A 19,263-nucleotide genomic window follows, 5' to 3' on the forward strand; every position below is an offset into this window, starting at 1 on the left:
CCTTCTAGACACCAGCTCACTACTGTTTGCAGTCCGATGCTCACCACGCACAACCACACACACAACCACACATACAACCACACACACACACAACCACACACATAGCTCTTTAGTCATGTCTTCTATTGAGTAGCTTCGGTGCCTTCATTGCTCATTTTTAGAGATTTACTTTTCTAGGTGTCGCCTGATCCAGCGCATGCGCTGGCCTGGCCGAGACATTTAGTAGGTGAGTTTTCAAAGTGCTACTGGCTGGCTACTCACTTGCGTTCACGCGAGCGTGCACGCACGCAGTGGCCATCTGCCTCCTCCGTCACTGGTCATTAAGTTGCTTGTTTTTATTTCTCACACACACAACCACAACCACACACAACCACAACCACACACAACCACACACACACAATCACACACACAACCACACATACAACCACATATACAACCACACACAGAACCACACACACAACCACAAACCCACACAACCATAAACACACAACCACAACTACACACACAACCACACACACAGCCATGCCCAACCACACACACAAACACACACAACCACACACAAACACACACAACCACATGCACACAACCTCCCCACAACCACACTCCCCCTCCCCCCACACACACACACAACCACACACAACCACACACTCGTACAAACAACCACACACACACAACCACACACAAAACCACACACAAATAAACACACACACACACAACCACACACACACAACCACACACTCAACCACACACACAACCACACACACAACCACACACACAACCACACTAGCACATATACTCCCACAAAAACACACACAACCACACACGCAACCATACACAAAACCACAACCACACACACATACATCCACAACCACACACACATGCACACACACAACCACACACACACAACCACATACACACAACCACATACACACACACAAAACCACAGACACGCAACCACACACAACCACAAACACACACAACCAAACACACAATTATACATACACAACCACACCCACACCCACAACCACACCCAACCACAACCACACACAACCACACACACAACCACTCCCACAACCACACATAACCACACACAATGACACACACACAACCACACACACACACAACCACACACACACACACACAACCACAACCACACACAACCACAGCCACCCACAAACACAGTCAACCACAACGACACACACAACCGCAACAAAACATTTTATGAAAAATGGACTCTTTTAAAAATTCTGATTCCACCAGAATCCGAGTCTTCCACAACACTCTTTTTTTTTGGCTGTCAGCTGTGAAAAGGAGACCAATATTGCCCCCATTTTTCTGTACCCTCGGTTCAATTCTGGGGTGCTTCTTTAACTTGTCTCTAGTTCATTGCGAATCTTACCATTACTAATTCAAATTGTGTTAGCTTTGGCTTATTTGCAATGCAAACTTTATCTCAAAAAGTTGCTGTAACAAGCTGCAAGTCCGCTACGGAAGCCCATTCATTTGCTAATTATTTTCCACGTAAGGTTGCAAGACCATAAAGTGGAGTATTCAGGATTTTGAATAGTTTCTTGTTTGAAGATGTTACTCTCTCCTGCGCACCCAACTCCTGTACTAAGGTTACGAGTGACATGGCACGCGCCTTTCAGAAGTTCTTGCATCCACCCAAGTCTGGCCTGGCAGTGGTGCATCCCAGCCTGGCACACACCAGGTGATGATCTCCGCACCTCCTTCTAGACCCCAGCTCACTACTGTTTGCAGTCGGTCGCTCACCCCTCATGCCTGACAGTGACTCCTCGCACCTGGCACTCACCCATCTCCCTCTCTGGCACTCAGCATTAACTCTGCGTGACACTTAACTGTCACCTCCCTGACACTCACCCATGTCCCGCCTGGCATTCACTACTCACCCCCTTGGCACTCACCCTTCACCTCCATGGCACGAGCCATTCATCCCCCTGGCCTGGCAGCTACCCATCACCCCTTACACTCACCCTTGCCTTCCCTGACACTCACCCTTGACCCTCCTGACTCTTAAGTCTCACCTCCATGGCACACAACCTTCATCTCCCTGGCACTCACCCTTCATCCCCCTGACCTGGTACTCAACCTTCACCTCCGTGGCACTAGCTCTCCACCCCCCTGGCCTGGCACCTACCCCTCACCCCTGGCACTCATACTTCCCCCTTCTCGGCACTCACCCTTCCCCTCCCTGGCACTCACCCTTGTCCCTCCTGACTCTTATGTCCCATCTCCCTGGCACTCACTCCTCAGCTCTCTGGCGCTTACCCTTCACCCCCATGGCCTGACAGTCACCCGTGTCCCTCCTGGCATTCACTCCTCACCTCCCTGCCACTCACCCTCGACCTTCCTGGCACTAGCCCGGTTTCCCCCAAAGAACAAAAAATAACAAGCATTGGCACAGCCAATAGGTCTCGCCTTTGGGACCTTTTAAGTGTTTAGCCATGCAACAGTTGATGTTGCACCAAAGATATTGTGCTGCATAACGAAATACTCAGAAGGTCCCAGAGCGAGACCTATTGGCTATGCCAGTGCTTGTTTGTTTAAGCTCTACACGAGGGTGCATGTGATTTTTAGCTGTCTACCCCTGCCTTTAACTGCTCTCTTGACTTTGTGCTTCTGCCTCCACACTTCACTTTTCTCTCTTTCACTACTTACTCCCTTTCAGTGTGTGCTTGCTTCTGTCCCACGCCCCAATGTGCTGTTGTCCTTCGCCCATGTTCACTCCCATTTGTTGCTTCTCACCAGCTGCCCGTGTTGCCTCTCCCCCCGCCCACTCGTACGACAATCTCATCCACTATTATTATTTTTTTTAAAGCGATTCGTGGTCTGTTTCAAAACATTTATTGGAAAGAAAATAAACAGTTGATATGGCTTAAAGAAAATCTGTCGTACTCGTTCGTGCGACATCAGAGTCGATTCTTCGCTCTGCCACTAGATGGGAGTGTAAAACAATGTAAAAACATCGGGACAAAATAAAATGCCCTGTCTTTTCTCCATATTCATTTTTCAGGATGACAACACCTTTGAGGTTAATGACCACCAGGAGACTTTACCACTAAATCCTATACTGATGTAATGAAATCTAATATATGCTACGTAATGAATTATGAGATGTTATTTAGTTTCACGGTTTTATTACTTCAATCAGTTAGGACCATATTCCCTTTTCTATGATTTCTCACTCATTGAGCGCACCAGATGCCTTTATGTTACAGGAAACACATAATAAAGTCTGTAGATGTTAGAACAGAAAATTGTCTTTTTTTGACACAATAGGTTTTAATCCTTTCAGTATAAAGTATAACAAACAACAAAGGCCTGTGTTCGAAAACCTAATTAGTTGGTCTTCCAAATTTTATGGCATAGTGTTAGCCATTCAAATATATATATTTTTAAAGTCAAAACTGCACACAATTGCGCGCCTACTGACAGATCTGAAAAATCCACAATTTAGTGCCATTTCGTCGCATATGTAGTGCGATAGGGGTATAAGGGTATTTATTACCTATAGGAAATCATTATCAGAGGAATTTTTTTTTATTCAAGTGGTGTTCTCCCTGTAAGCCTCATTGTTTGTTGTCCAGGAGCATAACACACATGTTAAGTTTCAGAACTTTTGAAAAAAAAAGTGTTTTCTTTATGTTTACTGCACACACTCTTCTAGTTTACCTTTTAATTAAGTATGATGATATGCTAACATGTAAATAGCAAAACAAAAATTATTGTGCAAGACTCCTGAACTCTGGTTTAAGGCCGGCTCTCTCCCCAGCAGCTCTGCAGCACTGTGCCCACGCCGTTGTCACGCTGACCTCCATCTGGTAGGTGTTCGAGGCCACAGTCTCTCCACTGATGTTTGCTCCTTCTGCCTGCCTCTACCCGGTGTTTAGCTGCACTACTGTCTTTTGCCTGCATTCTGCCTTATTTTTTTTGTTTAATGTAACGCTGTTAATTTTCAGTGCCTCCGCTTCTTTTTTTTCATTGTACCACTGTACCTTTTCCTGGTTCCTGCCGCTGCTGCCCCTGCTGCCCCTCCCCCTGATGCTCCCCGTTCTCGCCTCCCAGCTGCACGTCCCTCCCCCCTGCCCTATTTAAATTAAATGACAGCTGCTGCGCAGTTGCGCCACTGGCACGCCAAAGGCAAGCCCGTCTGCGCCTGTCCGCAACCGTCCACGACCCGTCTATGACCAACGCCAGAGACCCAGGATCTCCCACCACTCACTGATACGACTCAACCACCCTCCTCGCACTCAACCCTAGAAGGAACAACAACTGTCACCAGTCCACGTCAAACAAGACCCACTGGCAGTTCTCCTGCCGCCACTGCCGCCAGACCTTCACCACCACTCCGGCTGCCAACACCACCGACACCAACACTGTTGACGCCCTAAGATGCATCCTCCTCAACATGCGCTCTGTGCACCGACACGCTGTGAAAATCAGGAACCTTCTAGATTCGCTCTCACCTGATGTAGCCTTCTTCACGGAAACCTGGACCAACGCCTCCTCGGCCCCTGACATCGCCATCCCAGATGGGTACAAGATCCAGGGGAAGGACCACCCCAACCACCTGGGAGGACGCATCGCCATCGTGCAAAGAAACCCCCTCGGCCTCACGACCTCCAGCGAAAACTTCCCAGCTGCTGAACACCTGCACCTCCAGGTCCAGACCAGCCACAACTGCACACTCAATGGCACCCTCGACTACAGACCCCCCGGCCCGAGCACTCTTCGCCGTCACCGTCTCAGACCTCATCGCACCCCACACCATCGCCGCCACAGACCACATACTCATCGGAGACCTGAACTTCCACCTCGACAACCTAAGCAACCCCAACTCCGCTGCCCTCTGTGACAGCCTCGCCAACATTGGACTGAAACAACTCATCACCACACCTACCCACAAGGCAGGACACACTCGTCCCCATCTTCCCTGGAGGTAACAGCGTTCACTTCAGCCACACCACGCAGCCCCCTTGGACCGACCACCACTCCATAGACTTTCTCATCAACATTCCCAGCCCACCCTAACATGCTCCACGCCCCCCGCGTAGCAACTGAAGTCACTGAGGAACAACTGAACTCCAACCTCAATGACAATATCCACTCTGCTGCAACGACGCCAACCTTGTGGCCAAGGAATTTCCACACCTAGATCGCCAACTGCGCAGACAAGCTTGCCCCTCTGTGCAACCCCGACAAGCAATGCCCCAGGAAAACCACCTGGTTCACCACCGATCTACAAGATGACAGACAAACCTACAGATGCCTGGAGAAGAAATGGAGAAACAGCAAGACAACCGAAAACTACACCACCTACAAGGATGCTATGATGAAATACCATCAACTCATTAGAACACCCAAAAGGACCTTTATCCACAACAAAATTCTCGCCAACTCCAGCAACTCCAAAGAACTTTTCAGCGTCATCCAGGACCCCGCAGCGAAGCAACGGACATCACCCCCTCCCTGGACCTCTGCGACAAACTCGGATCCTACTCCCACCTGAGGATAAAGAACTTCTACGACAACTTCAACAACCACACACCCGACCCTGCAGTCAACCCGCCCTGCGGCAATGCCAGCCATACTGCCATCTCCACCTGCACACGGATCACGACCGAGGAGCCCGCCATGACCATGAAAGGTATCCACCTCGGGGCCCCCACAGACCCCTGCCCACCCCACATATACCGCAGAGCCACCACCACCATTGCACCTGTGTTACAATGCACCATCAACACATCCTTCAAGAGCGGCTTTTTCCCTGATGACTGGAAATGGGCAGAAGTCAGGCCCCTGCTCAAGGAGCCCTCAGCAGATCCGACCCTCAAGAACTACCAGCCCATCTCGCTCCTCCCCTATGCAGAAAAAGTCACCAAGATGACAGACAATGCTGAACTGACGAGGTACATCAAGGACAACGCCATCCCCAAACCCTTTCAATCTGGGTTCCGAAGCAACCACATCACCGAGACCGCCCTCCACGCACCGTCCTCGACCAAGGCAACACCGCAGCCCTGATTCTACTCGACCTGTCAGCAGCTTTTGACACCGTCTCCCAATGCACACTCGCAGTCAGACTACACGACGCTGGCATACAAGGCACCGCCCTCAACTGGATTAGATCGTTCCTCACCGGCAGGAGCTAAAGGATCAGACTGCCACCTTTCCTCCCCGAACCCACAGAAATCAACTGCGGAGTCCCACAGGGATCATCACTCTGCCCAACCCTTTTCAACATCTACATGGCTCCCCTCACGGCCATCGTCCAACAGCACGGCCTCAGCATAGTCTCCTACGCCAACAACACCCAGCTCCTCCTCTCCCTCACCAAGGACCCCACCACCACCAGACTCAACTTCCAGGCAGGAATGCAGGACGTTGCGGCCTGGATGAGCAACAGCCTCCTAAAACTCAACTCGGAGAAGACAGAAGTCCTCGGAACTACCCCCCCATAGAACAACACCTGGTGGCCCACCGCCCTCGGCAGCCCTTCGACCCAGATGGACCACGCCAAGAACCTCGGCATCATACTCTACTTCACCCTCTCCATGAATTGACAGGTCAACGCTGTCACCTCCAGCTGCTTCAACACCCTTTGCATCCTCCGTAAGACCTTCAAATAGATCCCCCCCAAGGCAAGGAAGATCGTCAACCACGCACTCATTACCGGCAGGCTGGATTACTGAAACGCCCTCTACACCAGCATCAACATTCTCTACTCCGCAAGCTCCAGACAATACAGATCACCCCTGCCAGACTCGTAATCACCTACTCCTACAAATGCCTAAACAACACCGGTCCCCAATACCTCAATGACAGAATCACCCTCCACATACCCAAACGAAACCTCCGCTCCACCAACCTCCTCCTCGCTGAAACCCCGTGCATTCGCAGAGCCAGAGCAGGAGGAAGATCCTTCTCCTACATCGCGGCCAAGACCTGGAACGAGCTCCCCACCGACATCAGACATCAGATAAAATATTACCATTTTATATACTTCTGATGGAACAGCATCAAGCCCCACCGCCTTCCCATTTTTAGATCTTTTAATTGCTCTCCTGAACTCTACTTGTGTGATTGGGGTTTCCATCATTTCCTTCCCTTCCTTGTTCATTACAGGAAGACCAAGCAAGCTAAGCCAGCTTCTTAACTTTGGAGAATCAGGAATGGTATCGTCCTTATAAAGCTGCAAAAACAGCGCCACTATATGTTCCTGCATAGTTTCCCAGCTGTCCAACTTCTCCCCCGAATCATTTCTTGATGTTTCTACTCTGGCTTTCCAAGCTAACAAGTCTCCTGCTTTCGCACCATATTCAAATTCCTTCATATTCGCTGCTTGTCATCTTGCCTTGCACTTTCGTTCCAGCCTGGTTTTAAATTCTAATTGGACCTCTTCTAGCCTCCTTTCCATCTTCTCCTTTTCCTCTCCCGCACTTATGGTGTGCAAAGCCTACTCTAGAATCCCAACTTTTTTTAAAAAATTCATTAGTTCTGCCCTGTCTTCTTGGTTTTTTGCACATATAAGGCTATTTAGAATTCCCCCGCATATATACCTTAAAGGCATCCCATACAATTCCTGGGGCGGCAGTATCTTTATTGTTGACAAAATACTCTGTTGTTGCTTTTTTCAGAGCTGTCTCCACCCCCTCTTCTAGAAGCAGGGCACGCTTTAATGTCCATCTCTTAGGAGGCTGCGGTCCTAGCGCTTGTAAGGTTATTATTACAGCTAAATGATCCGAAATATGAGCTGGAAGGTGTTCGATCTTTTTGATATTCGTTACAAGACATCTATCAACTAAGAAATAATCTAATCTAGAAAAGTGATGGTGCTTTTTACTGTGATACGTGTACCCCCTCATCCTCCTTGTGATCTTGAGAATACATTTTGCACTAAGAAATAATGCGAAATGCAACAGAACACATATAGCAACTCGAGCAACTATTCATAAATGTGAACCGGATCTGAGGAGTAAGATAGTTATATCTCATCTTTACCATTGATCCTTAGTTGTGGGTGATGGGGGCATAATATTGTATAAGGACAGTGGCGGCTGACATGTAAGGAGGGTGGTGGGCGGGAGGCAGACAAAAATAAAAGTAAAAAATAAAGAAAGAAAAAAACAACCTCACCTACCTTCTATCTGTGATGTGATCCTCCTTGGTCTTCTCCTGGCAGGCAGGCAGGCAGGCAGGCAAGCTCCATGAAACTGCAGTAACCAATCCTGGAGCTGCTGTCATCCTGCAGGAGAGCAGCATCAGAACTGGAGGGAGCAGCCTCTCTCGCCACTCCTGAGGGTACTGGAGCCCTATACTGTCTCTAACTCAGCTGTCTAAGACAGCTGTGTTAGTGATGTGTAAACTGTGCATGTCAAAAAGGCATGCACACTTTAAACCTACGTTTCCTGCCTATCACTGCTTTCTGCTGCTGTCTGACTGGCAGCAGCAGAAAGCAGAAGGCCCCACCCCCTGTCTTGACGCTCGGCTCGGGACTGGGCTTTGAAAAACAAAATGATAATTTATTACCATTTTATTTTTCTATCCCTGGGGGCATTTTTTTAGTAGGGTGACGCTCCTCCACCTTAACCACAGACTGTGAGATTGGGATAAAGTATTACTAAGAAATCTGGAAAGTGCAATAACTAAAGGTATTTTCCTCCATACGTTTATGGCTGAAAATATCTGCCATGAATTCACAAAGGGGTTCCTGGCAGGTGTAAATGCTTTTACTATTGTGGATTCATCCAACACGAGTGCGGAGGAATCTAAAGTGGTAAATGTCCCTCAATTGGTAGACAGTGGGCATTCCAAGGCTTGGTTTGCCTTGAAAGTTTGGAAATGCCCACAAACATATTTGTTTGTGAGCATTCCTAAACTCCCATCCAAGCTATTTCCCACTCTGGAAATGGTTGGAGATTGAATGGAAGGGGAACTGCTCATCCTAGACTTGGGGTGCAGGAGTTGAGCTTTTTCCATAGGTAAAATGTTCCTGCATTGACGGCGGACTGCGAGAGGACTGCAGGAAGGTACGCCACGTTTCCATAACCTCCCTCTGCAACTGCCTGTAACTGTCCGGCAGTAGCGCAGAGTTGGGGGAGAGTTGGGGGTGTCGGGGAGTTGGGGGAGAACAGAAGCAGGAGGACGCGAGTGGGAGAACGCCGAATAGCTGACGGCTCCGGTCCCCGCTCCCCTGCTCTCTAGCTATTTCCCCAGTGGACGTCCTCCCTCCCTACCCACAGGCTAAGCACAGGCAGGAATAGGAGCCTAACATTCCTGGTTGGTGAATGCGGTTTTGTCAAAAAAGGAGGGCGAATTGACAGAAAAATAAAAACAAACAAACAAAGATAAACCAACAAACAAACAGAAATCAAACAAAACAGAAAACACAATTCTTAACAATCTGCAAAAAAATTAATAATAATAACGACCCTCTCCAAACAAAAAAAAAAATCTACAGCCTCGCCTTAAGCAATAAAAAAAAGCAAAAAAAATAAAATATATATATATATATATATATAAATAAATACATAAAAATCTTTGCCACAGCACCAAGTCGCAAGGTGGGAGGGCAACAACCCAATCATGAGGTCCGGAAGAACAAGGGGGGATGAGTTAAAAGAGAAAAAATCTCCATCTAACCCCAAAAAACCTAAAAAAGTAAGGGAGATGGAATCGGAAATAGAAACGGAGGTCACCAAGGCGTTGGTCATGGAGGACAACAGCACAGCATCAGGAACCACGCAGGAAGGAATGTCACTTACGGAGCCGAGGTAAACAAATAGCGACAAGCAGTATGCGAACACAGGGCATCGCAGTTATCTCCGGATTCGCAAGCGCAAAATCAACTGTCAGCAAAAAAGTGGCTGAGACAGCCCCGCCTGTCACTAATGAAGGCGGCAAGAAGGGCATACCATCGGCACCCACAAGGCATAACTCATGCCCAAATAGCAGCAAACGGGCATTGATCACCGACTTCCTAAAAGTGGCCACAAAAACAAAAACAGCAAAAAACAACCATGAATGCGACGACCCTAAACAATTTAAATATTTTCAAGATACCAGTCTCAGCATTGACACCATTGATGGCCTAAGTGAAGCCGATACGAAAATCTCCCACGATAAGTGCATCAAGAGTTGCATCAATGAAAAAGCAGAACTTTGGGTAACAGGACCAGATCTGGATCACGCATTAAAAGGCGAAGCCCATGGCCACCAAATTCCAAAATCATACCCCTTTCAGAAGGTGGTCACACCCACAAAGTCAATGCCATAGAAGCAGAAATACACCATCAGCCGCTTATCCTAGAACCACAGCCGAAGGGGCAACAACAACTGTTACCGAGCCACAATGGTCTTTACGGTAACAAAGAAGCCATCCCAATACATCAGATAAGCACGGGCATTCTAAGCCCTTTCGGAACTATACACATGCTGTCGCCGGCCCTACTCACAGACGACCCTGTCAAAGCAAAAACCAACAAGCATTATCTACCGGATTCTGCCCATCGAATTAGTAGAAAAGCACCGCCCTCAAGGCAACATGATGACTCATTTCTTAGTTTAAAATATCTCGAAAATTCTCCCACGGTGCCGCAGTCACAAAATAGGGAGAAAGCATACGAAATTCCAGCCTCTCTGGACTCCTTGCCTCTGGAGCATACACCTTCAACGGTACAGGCAGCCAGCTCACCACCCTCAGCAGTCTGGCATTTGTTAAACACTTTGGACACCATCGGTAAAGCCATGACTTATCACGCAGACAAGTTAGATACCCAAGTTGGCCTGTTAAACATCCTAGCTATCTACGTTCAGGGGGTGGAACAAAAGCTGCAAAACCTTAATGAAATGATAGAGCGGGTGCAGCAAGATCGAGAAACAAGCTACCTAACAAGCCACTGCCATTGCACGCAAATAATAGATCAACTAGCCGTAGTTCCAAACTTAATGTCCGAACTACTGGGGGTCGCCAGGGACACCTCAGCACAGCCAAATCCACCAACTAAGAAATTCAAAGAAACCCAGAAGGAAATGGATCAGGTTTATCCAAGTCCCCCAAAAGAGCACAATGTAAAAGCAGGGGGGCCTAAAAATGCTCCAACACCCGAAAGCACAAAAACATTACAATTAAAAACCTTTTCGGACAATATAGTTGTCTCGATCAGTCCATCAGTTGATCATCGCAACGAGCCACTTGCAAAAGAAGCAAATACTAAAGCTCCACTATCGAAGCGGGAGAGGAAACGACTAAGAAAGGCAAGAAAGGGAAAACAAACAAGACATGCACCAAGCGTAACCTGTACCACAACGGAGCTAAATGTTACCCAAAGTGAAGACGACACATCAACAACAAACACTGAGAAAGCAAGCCTTGTGGTCGACACAACCCCATCCACCAATAAGCTTACCACCTCAACAATTCAAAAGCAACCAAAAATGGAACATTCGCAGCCAGCAAACGTATACAGCATATTCGAACCCGCAGAAAAGGAAGAGAATCGGCATATAACATCTCAGCCCACTCAAACCCTAATAAAAACTACCAGACGCAACACGATAGAATCCGTTAAAACCAGCTTAAATGACGCAATTTGGCCCAATGAGGGAAACAGCAAGGACGGGAGCACCGCCGACAAAACATACAGGATCCACAGGGAAAGCAGTGTTCCAACCACTGCAATGAACAATGATATACCTCCTCTAAACACCGCATGCAACACTCAGAATCTTTGCCCAACCACCGCGGGACAACCCTCAGAGGGAAAAGAACTTAAAAAAAGCCATCAAACCGAGCTGGTCTTCTCCGACAGCAATAACTTCTACTACAACAATCTGCATTTCATTCCTCATTTCGTATCAAGGGGAACCCATGATATCCTTAATAGAAGCGTAATATTAAAACTGCTCAAAGCACTCCCGTCCCTGCATCACATCGAGACGGGCAATATTGAAAGCGTTGAATTTAGACCAAATCCCGACCCAAATGGGGGAGAAATCACTATAGTAAGCTTTACTGATAATTCCATCACAGAGCAAATCTGGCAGCAGCAGGTTTCATTTGCCAAATGGGGTATAGAATTTAAAAAACCAACCCCCACCCGCTACCCAACCCCACTTCAACAACTAAAGTCATCAGAGAGCTTGTTGAGAGGCGCGAAAGGCCCAGAACACCAAAGCCCAAGTATTGGCAAAGATCAAGAGGGGAGGAAAATGACCATAACCTTCGTTCACCGGAAGCAGAAAAACACACAGGGCAAAGGAAACAGAACCCATCCGGAACCCGACAATGTACAGCATGAACAAACTCATCCAAAGCTAAAACAACAGACCACGGGTGTAACATTTGCTCTTGGAACGTAAACGGCCTGAGCTCAAAACTAGAAGATCCGGACTTCATGGAATTTCTCAATCAACGCGATTTAATCCTCTTTCAAGAGACATGGCAAACAAATCATTCACCAATAGTAGGATACAAAGAATATCTTAACCCGGCCCAGAAAGACTCGAAATATGGAAGAGCTAAAACAGGGCTTTCAATCTATGTCTCGACCCACATCTCTTGGCAGGCCACGGAAGTAGATTTAGATACAACATGGATGCTATGTATCAAGTTAACAGCCCCTACCTTCTTCAGCTTAATAATACTGAATATATACATCCACCCATCATCCAAACAAAAGAGATTGAATATTGATACCCTAGCAGCAACATTGGATACACTAAAACTGGCTCACCCACACTCCAACATTATTTTATCAGGAGATTTTAACATGAAATTACTAAATCTTAGGAAAGATAGTCCAACAGGCCACGTTCCATCTGGCAAATAACGTGATACACATGGTAACAGATGCGCTTCCCTGTTGGAAGAACGATCATTGGGCGTGTTAAACGGACAAGTGACATCAGAGAGCCACCCAGGTAACGCAGAAAACATGCTCCATCATTGATTATACATTAACAGACCTAGACCTTCTCCCACACATCACTAACTTTGAAATAAAAGATAGGTCAGAAAGCGATCACCATCCTCAAACCTTCACTTTACTCCTAAATACGGCCGACCCAGCAAAAAACAAAGTGATGTCCCAACTCACAAAATGTTACAATCTAAGACGTTTAATTTGGAAAAAGGAAAATATCGGTGACATCATGGCCACATGTATAACCCTTTCGGAGAGTTTTAAAGTCAATCCATCATGCATAAAGGCTTGGGAAATCTTTGCTCAAGACCTAAACAAAGAATTCTCAAAAAAATGGCCGCAAACCAGGCAGACCAGAAGGGGTAGGGTGGTTCACCAATAGTTTAAGGAAACAAAAAAAACAATTGAATAAACATCTAAGGCATTTGTGAACTCGAGGCCCAGAATCCACTCAGGGCATTCACTCACTAATATCAAAATCAAGAAAAGACCTCAAAAGAGACTCCAAGGTAGCCAAGAAACCCTTCAGAGAAGAACTCTGGGCAAAACTCCTCCATGCCAGCAAACAAAAAGACTCTAAGCTCTTCTGGGATATAATTAACCAGCTATCAAACGGCAAGAAAAGGCATATCAACTCTGACATAATGGAGGACACCTGGAAAGCACACATTGAGCAAACATATAATGACATCCTACCCTCAGGAGCCACAAATCAGGAAATCTCCATTGCAGTAATAGCTTATGATACACCTAAGATTGAACTGCCAGAACCACTTCTGCAGATTTCCCAAGATCGGGTCCTTAAAACCATAAAAAACTTAAGGCCTGAGGGAGCTCCAGCTCCTAACAAATTGCCTAATGCATTATTCCGGCACGATCCCTCATTCTGGTCTGACATCCTCACTCCATTATTCACACACGCACTATCGTCAGATAGGGTTCCAGACTCCTGGAGAGGAAGCATCCTAAATCCCATATACAAATCTGGTCCACGTTCAGACACTGCCAACTACAGATTGATCGCACTCATCGATGTTGAAGCCAAGATTTACGCCTCAAACCTGCTGACAGATCTAGAAGACTGGGTGAGCCATACAAACTTGTTGCCAAACACACAAACAGGATTCCGGCCTGGAATGGGCACCCTCACCAACATCTCTGTGGTTACACTCCTAGCCAATCAAGCCATGGCCAAATCCCGCTCCCTCTATGCCTGCTTTATTGACCTTAAAGCAGCATTTGATAAAGTACAGAGGGCAAAGCTATGGGCCAAAATGCAAAGCTTGGGGGCACCAACAAAACCTTTGGAGGCAATTATCAACCTTTACTCGGATACATGGGTTCAAATAAAAAAAGGAGACGGGCGTAGCATAACAAGTAAGATCCAAACAAAAAATGGGCTGAAACAGGGGTGTGTGCTGGCCCCTTGCCTCTTCAACATCTACACCGCCGACCTCGAGAAATACCTTCAACAAGTCCAAACCGACCCCCCAAAACTGGGCAAAACACCAATCACTAGCCTTCAATACGCAGACGATATCGTCCTTCTATCACAAACACCGATAGGCCTTCAACGATCAATGACCCAACTAGGAGCCTACACCATCGTATCCCAATTAACAATTAATCTGAAGAAAACTAAGGTGCTGTGCTTCTCAAAACAACATAAAAAAGTGTCAAAAGGCAAATTCATCTGGAACCTGGGTGACAAACCAATAACCAAGGTGGAATCTTACAAATATCTAGGGTTTCAACTTGATCAAAATCTTAACTTCAAACATCAGCTGAATCAAGTGAGAACGAAAGCAAAACAACTTCTCTACGCCTTCAAAATTTTACACAGGAAATTAAAAGGCTGCTCAACAGGGCATGTGCTGAAGGTAATCGCAGCGAAATTCATACCAACCATTTCATACGGGTCAGAAATAATGCATACAATAGACGCAGCCGCCCTTAACCAAGCCCAATCAAGTTTTTTCAAGAGGTTGTTCTCAATTCCCCAGCACATTTCTCAAGCCCAGATTCGACTGGAATACGGGCTAAAAAACCAGAAACCAGCCAGACAAGGCGCGGTTGTCAAATACTATTGGCGGATGAGGCAAGCAGAAGATAACACATTAGCCCACTCCTGCTGGGAAGAAATCGAAAAGCAAGCGAGGCTAAATAATTCCATAGCCACGGTCCTAAAAGGTTCACTCAAGGACTTACACCTCGAAGGGGCATGGCACACAAATACTTCTTTCTCTGGCTTCAATAAGGCAGTAACAGCGCAACCAAACAAATTTCACAGCTAATGGACAAAACTGCATTCTCAAAGATGCTTTGGAAAATGGCAGCCAAAGAATTAGACAACAAACAAGAATGAACTGGAGCGGTTCAGTTAAGACCGCTTGGACCCTTGTTCTTCTCCTGCACCAACATTATTTCTGGGCCCCTTGTGTACAGTACCGCCTCTCACTGTTCAAAATTTCATTTTAACATGAAAGTTTTATCTAATGTATTATCTATGGATGATTATCCAGGTCATGACAGCATTGTGTTTTCATTTTTTTAGCATCTTTTTAACCCTCATTTACTTATCTAATCATGCATTTTTTGTTTTTTTTTAACATGTTTGTATCATTGAACTTCTTCCACTCTTTTATGATTTTTAACGAGATCAAATAAAAGTATTTCTGACTGACTGACATTGGTAAAATGTTTTGTCTGCAGAGAAAACAAGCGAGTATTTGCAAAGGAAGCTCCATTTCCCCTGTGAGTATTGTTAGGCTCTGTAAAATTCTGCATTCCAAATGGTATGTCCGGAAATCTGCACCTGACACAGCATTTTAGTTGTATTACAAATAATATTTGTGACTAGAGAAGAATCGTAAATAAGTTGTTTACCACTCATATTTTGTTTCTGAATAGGTGCCCATATTGTCCATTCCCATGCAGCACTCCTATCTCATTGCCTTTTTTCCCTACGACTTTTACCCTGCTCGGATATGTGCATCTTGGTGACATCGAGGGTATTTCCATTTAAAACATGTCATCTTATGACATGTTAACACAGATTTGGACAGTGCTGTTTTGGTGTAGCTTTATACTCTTTTTGGTTTGGATTCTTTCAGTCCCAGGTCTCAAGGATTCTGTCGCAAACCAGAGTGTAGTGTGGTATGGTGTGTGATACTGTGTTTTTTTCCGCCTGCCGTAAGCATTTCCTGGCTTGAGACATGTGCATGAGGCAATGGAAACAATATTTTTGCTTATTAGTTTGGTTTGTGCTTTTGTGAGCTCACTGATACCTGACTATATTTTTTTTGCTTGCAGTTTTCCCTTGCGGTAAACTTGATTACATTACACACGGTCAGGCCATATCTCCTCCCCACACCTACATGGATGTCTTAGCGGTGCTCTAAATATGCACATGTTGTGTCTAGTGTGTTCTGTTGGATGTTGTCTGTCATCTACTGGAACTGTTGTGTTCTAAGTTTCTTCTAATTCTAAGTTGCATCCTTGCAGCTCTGTGCACCCAAGTGCATTTCTGGAAGGGTTCACCTCTATCTATATTGTATTTTTTCACGCGGCCTGTTATGAGCTCCCTGAAGTCCACTGTTATAGGTTTATTGAGCTGTGTTGGTTTGATGTACGGTATACTAATATGTTGTGGTGAGTGTTAGTTGTTGGTGGGAGGGGCACTTCCATGCTCTTTGTTCTAAAGTTTCTTCTGAAGACTGCCAAATATGGAAGCATATCTTAAGGGTCTGACACCCATTTGTCCCATCATATCCACAGTAGCCTTGAGAGAGCATAGAACAGTACACAGTAGACAAGTTGCATGTCTCAGGTTACGGTCTGCTTGACTCATGCCCACCCTGGGGAACCTAGCAGTGTTGACTGATTCCTTCACATTTGTTTATGGCATGGAATTAGTGAGTACACCTATGCATGTGTGTGAGTAAATAAGTTTGATGTCTGGTTACTTAGAACCAATGCAGTTACAGGATAAACGCTTGCGCCAGAAACTCTTCCATGCTAGCCACAGACCTCAACCCTTCTTGGGGAGTTCACTCACTGTCAGGATTCTCATCCTAAAAATGATTAAGATATATGAAAAATAACACTGGTGAAAAGGGGAGTTGAATTCCGCTCTCTCACGAATCTGAAACCTAGTAGATCTATGCCCTTTGGCAATCCGAAGTAACCTCTGAAAGTAGCTGAAAAATACATATATTTTAATATTGTAGAAAGTGCCTGTACTTTTCTGTTGAGCTTTGACTTATAATGATGGGCATGTGCATCCCCAGTTCATATGCACCACTCCAAAAAAACGGTATAGTCCGAAGTTTGGTGCAAAGCATTCTATTCTATCTAACTTTCATTAACACATATGTATATCACAGATTGGGTCACAAACTCTCCTCATTTTAGAGATGAGCACACATTGACATCTGAGCCTCTAATTTCGTTTTCTTTCTTATTACATTATACATTATAAAACTTAATCTACCTGGAGTGGGTACAGAACAACTGTATGTTCACCTCTGGAGTGGAAAAAAATCCTTGAGCTTCCTACTGCATGATCCATGTAATAACATATCAATCAATGTAACTTCATTTTGAGAATCTACCAGTGAAAACCTTTTTATTCTGTTTTGACAATATTTATTGCAACTGTTGTTATTGTCAGAAACTACCTGAAATCTTTTTGTGAATACCAATAAACAAGAACGTTTGTGGTTCTTAATCTTCTTACACAAAGCGCCCCTTCCAGAAGTGTTCACAATATCGCCTTTTGTCCAAAATTTGTGAATACCGCGAATTCCCAACTATGTTCTGCCTTTATACATACACCTTACAGATGTAAACTTCCACCAATCTCGTTTGCTATTGCAGGCGAGGAATCTACCTTTTTAAGTGCATTTCTGCACACCCAAGTGGCTCAAAGATGCACAAAAGCTTTTTCTAATCAGAACCACTGTGATTTATTTATGATGCTCATAGAAGTTTTTATTGCCATACCTGGTTTTGTACGTTCTTGTTATGAGGCACAAGCTTGTACTGAGGCTAGACTGTGGTTTGTTAATTCTTACATAAGTAAAATGTGCAGATGAATGAAAATGAATCTCGGACAGGCCGTCATTTCCCTAGGACCAGGCATAGTAGAGCCTTTTGACCCGGGTCTTTTGCTGATGTGTTTTGGTTTGGAACAGTGGTAAATTATTTGATTCAGTTTTGTGTCTCACCAAAAGATGTGTGACTGTTTTGTCTTTGGGTATGTTTCCTCCATTTGCAGGGCCTATTCTCAGCCACTTCATTTTGTACATGCGAATGCAGGCATCTAGCATCTCTAGGCTTTGTTAATCCAGTAGCATTTTGCAAATGTAAAAATGAGAAATACGTGGTAAAAAGCATACCACGCGCACGTGGCAGTTGTGGCCTGTGTAATTCAGACCTACTTTGCACATGAGTAAATGGTTTAGTTTGGTTTATTGGTAGTTTATTAGTTAATAAAAACCATAAACATACTCAACTCAGACAATTATAAGATCATAACCAAGTAACTTAATATAAGCAGCAAAAGACATTCTGTGAAAAAAAGCAAAAACAGTGTAAGGACATTGACCATCCAATATCAGTCTGACTAAAGAATCGAACTAAGGTGCATCGTACAAGCATAACGAGATGCTGTGCTAAAAGATAATTGACAGTTTAAAGTAACAAACCTTCCTGTATCAAGTTAGCTAAACACAGGACAATCGTGCAAAAATGCAGCGTGCAACGTCAGAAAACACACTGTTCAAAAGAGCAAGCAGCCAAGCATTACCCGAAGACCTGAGTATAAGGAAACTTGAAATTAAAAATTACGGTCCTCCTGGGATGACAAAGGCTCGAGGAGAATAGGAAAACCTTTTACAATAAAGCAAGGAAAAAAAACTACAATAATTGTAAGCAAAGGCTACCAGTGTCCATGAAACTTTAAAACGCCTTCCATGGTGCTTGATTCAAACTGACCATTTCTGAAAACCCCAAAATAGAACGGATGGGGCAAAGTACCTAGGGGCAGATTTATGTCGGACTTGCGGCACTTTTGCGCCGCCGTTGCGTCACTTCTGTGACGCAGCGGCGGTGTAAACCCTGCGCCACGTTGCGACATACTTACATCGTGACGCATCTCACGGTGCAAGGCCCTGTGCCACATGAAACCTGCGTCAGGTTTCATGTGGGCGTTTCCACGCAGGGGGGGCGTTCTGTCGCAGGAACGCCCCTGAAAAGTGACTCAGTAAAATCTACAAGATTTCATTGAGTCATTTTCCCAACGCTGATGCGTCAAAAC

The sequence above is a fragment of the Lissotriton helveticus genome, chromosome 4_1, assembly GCF_964261635.1.
Source record: "Lissotriton helveticus chromosome 4_1, aLisHel1.1, whole genome shotgun sequence".
In the NCBI taxonomy this organism is placed as follows: domain Eukaryota; kingdom Metazoa; phylum Chordata; class Amphibia; order Caudata; family Salamandridae; genus Lissotriton; species Lissotriton helveticus.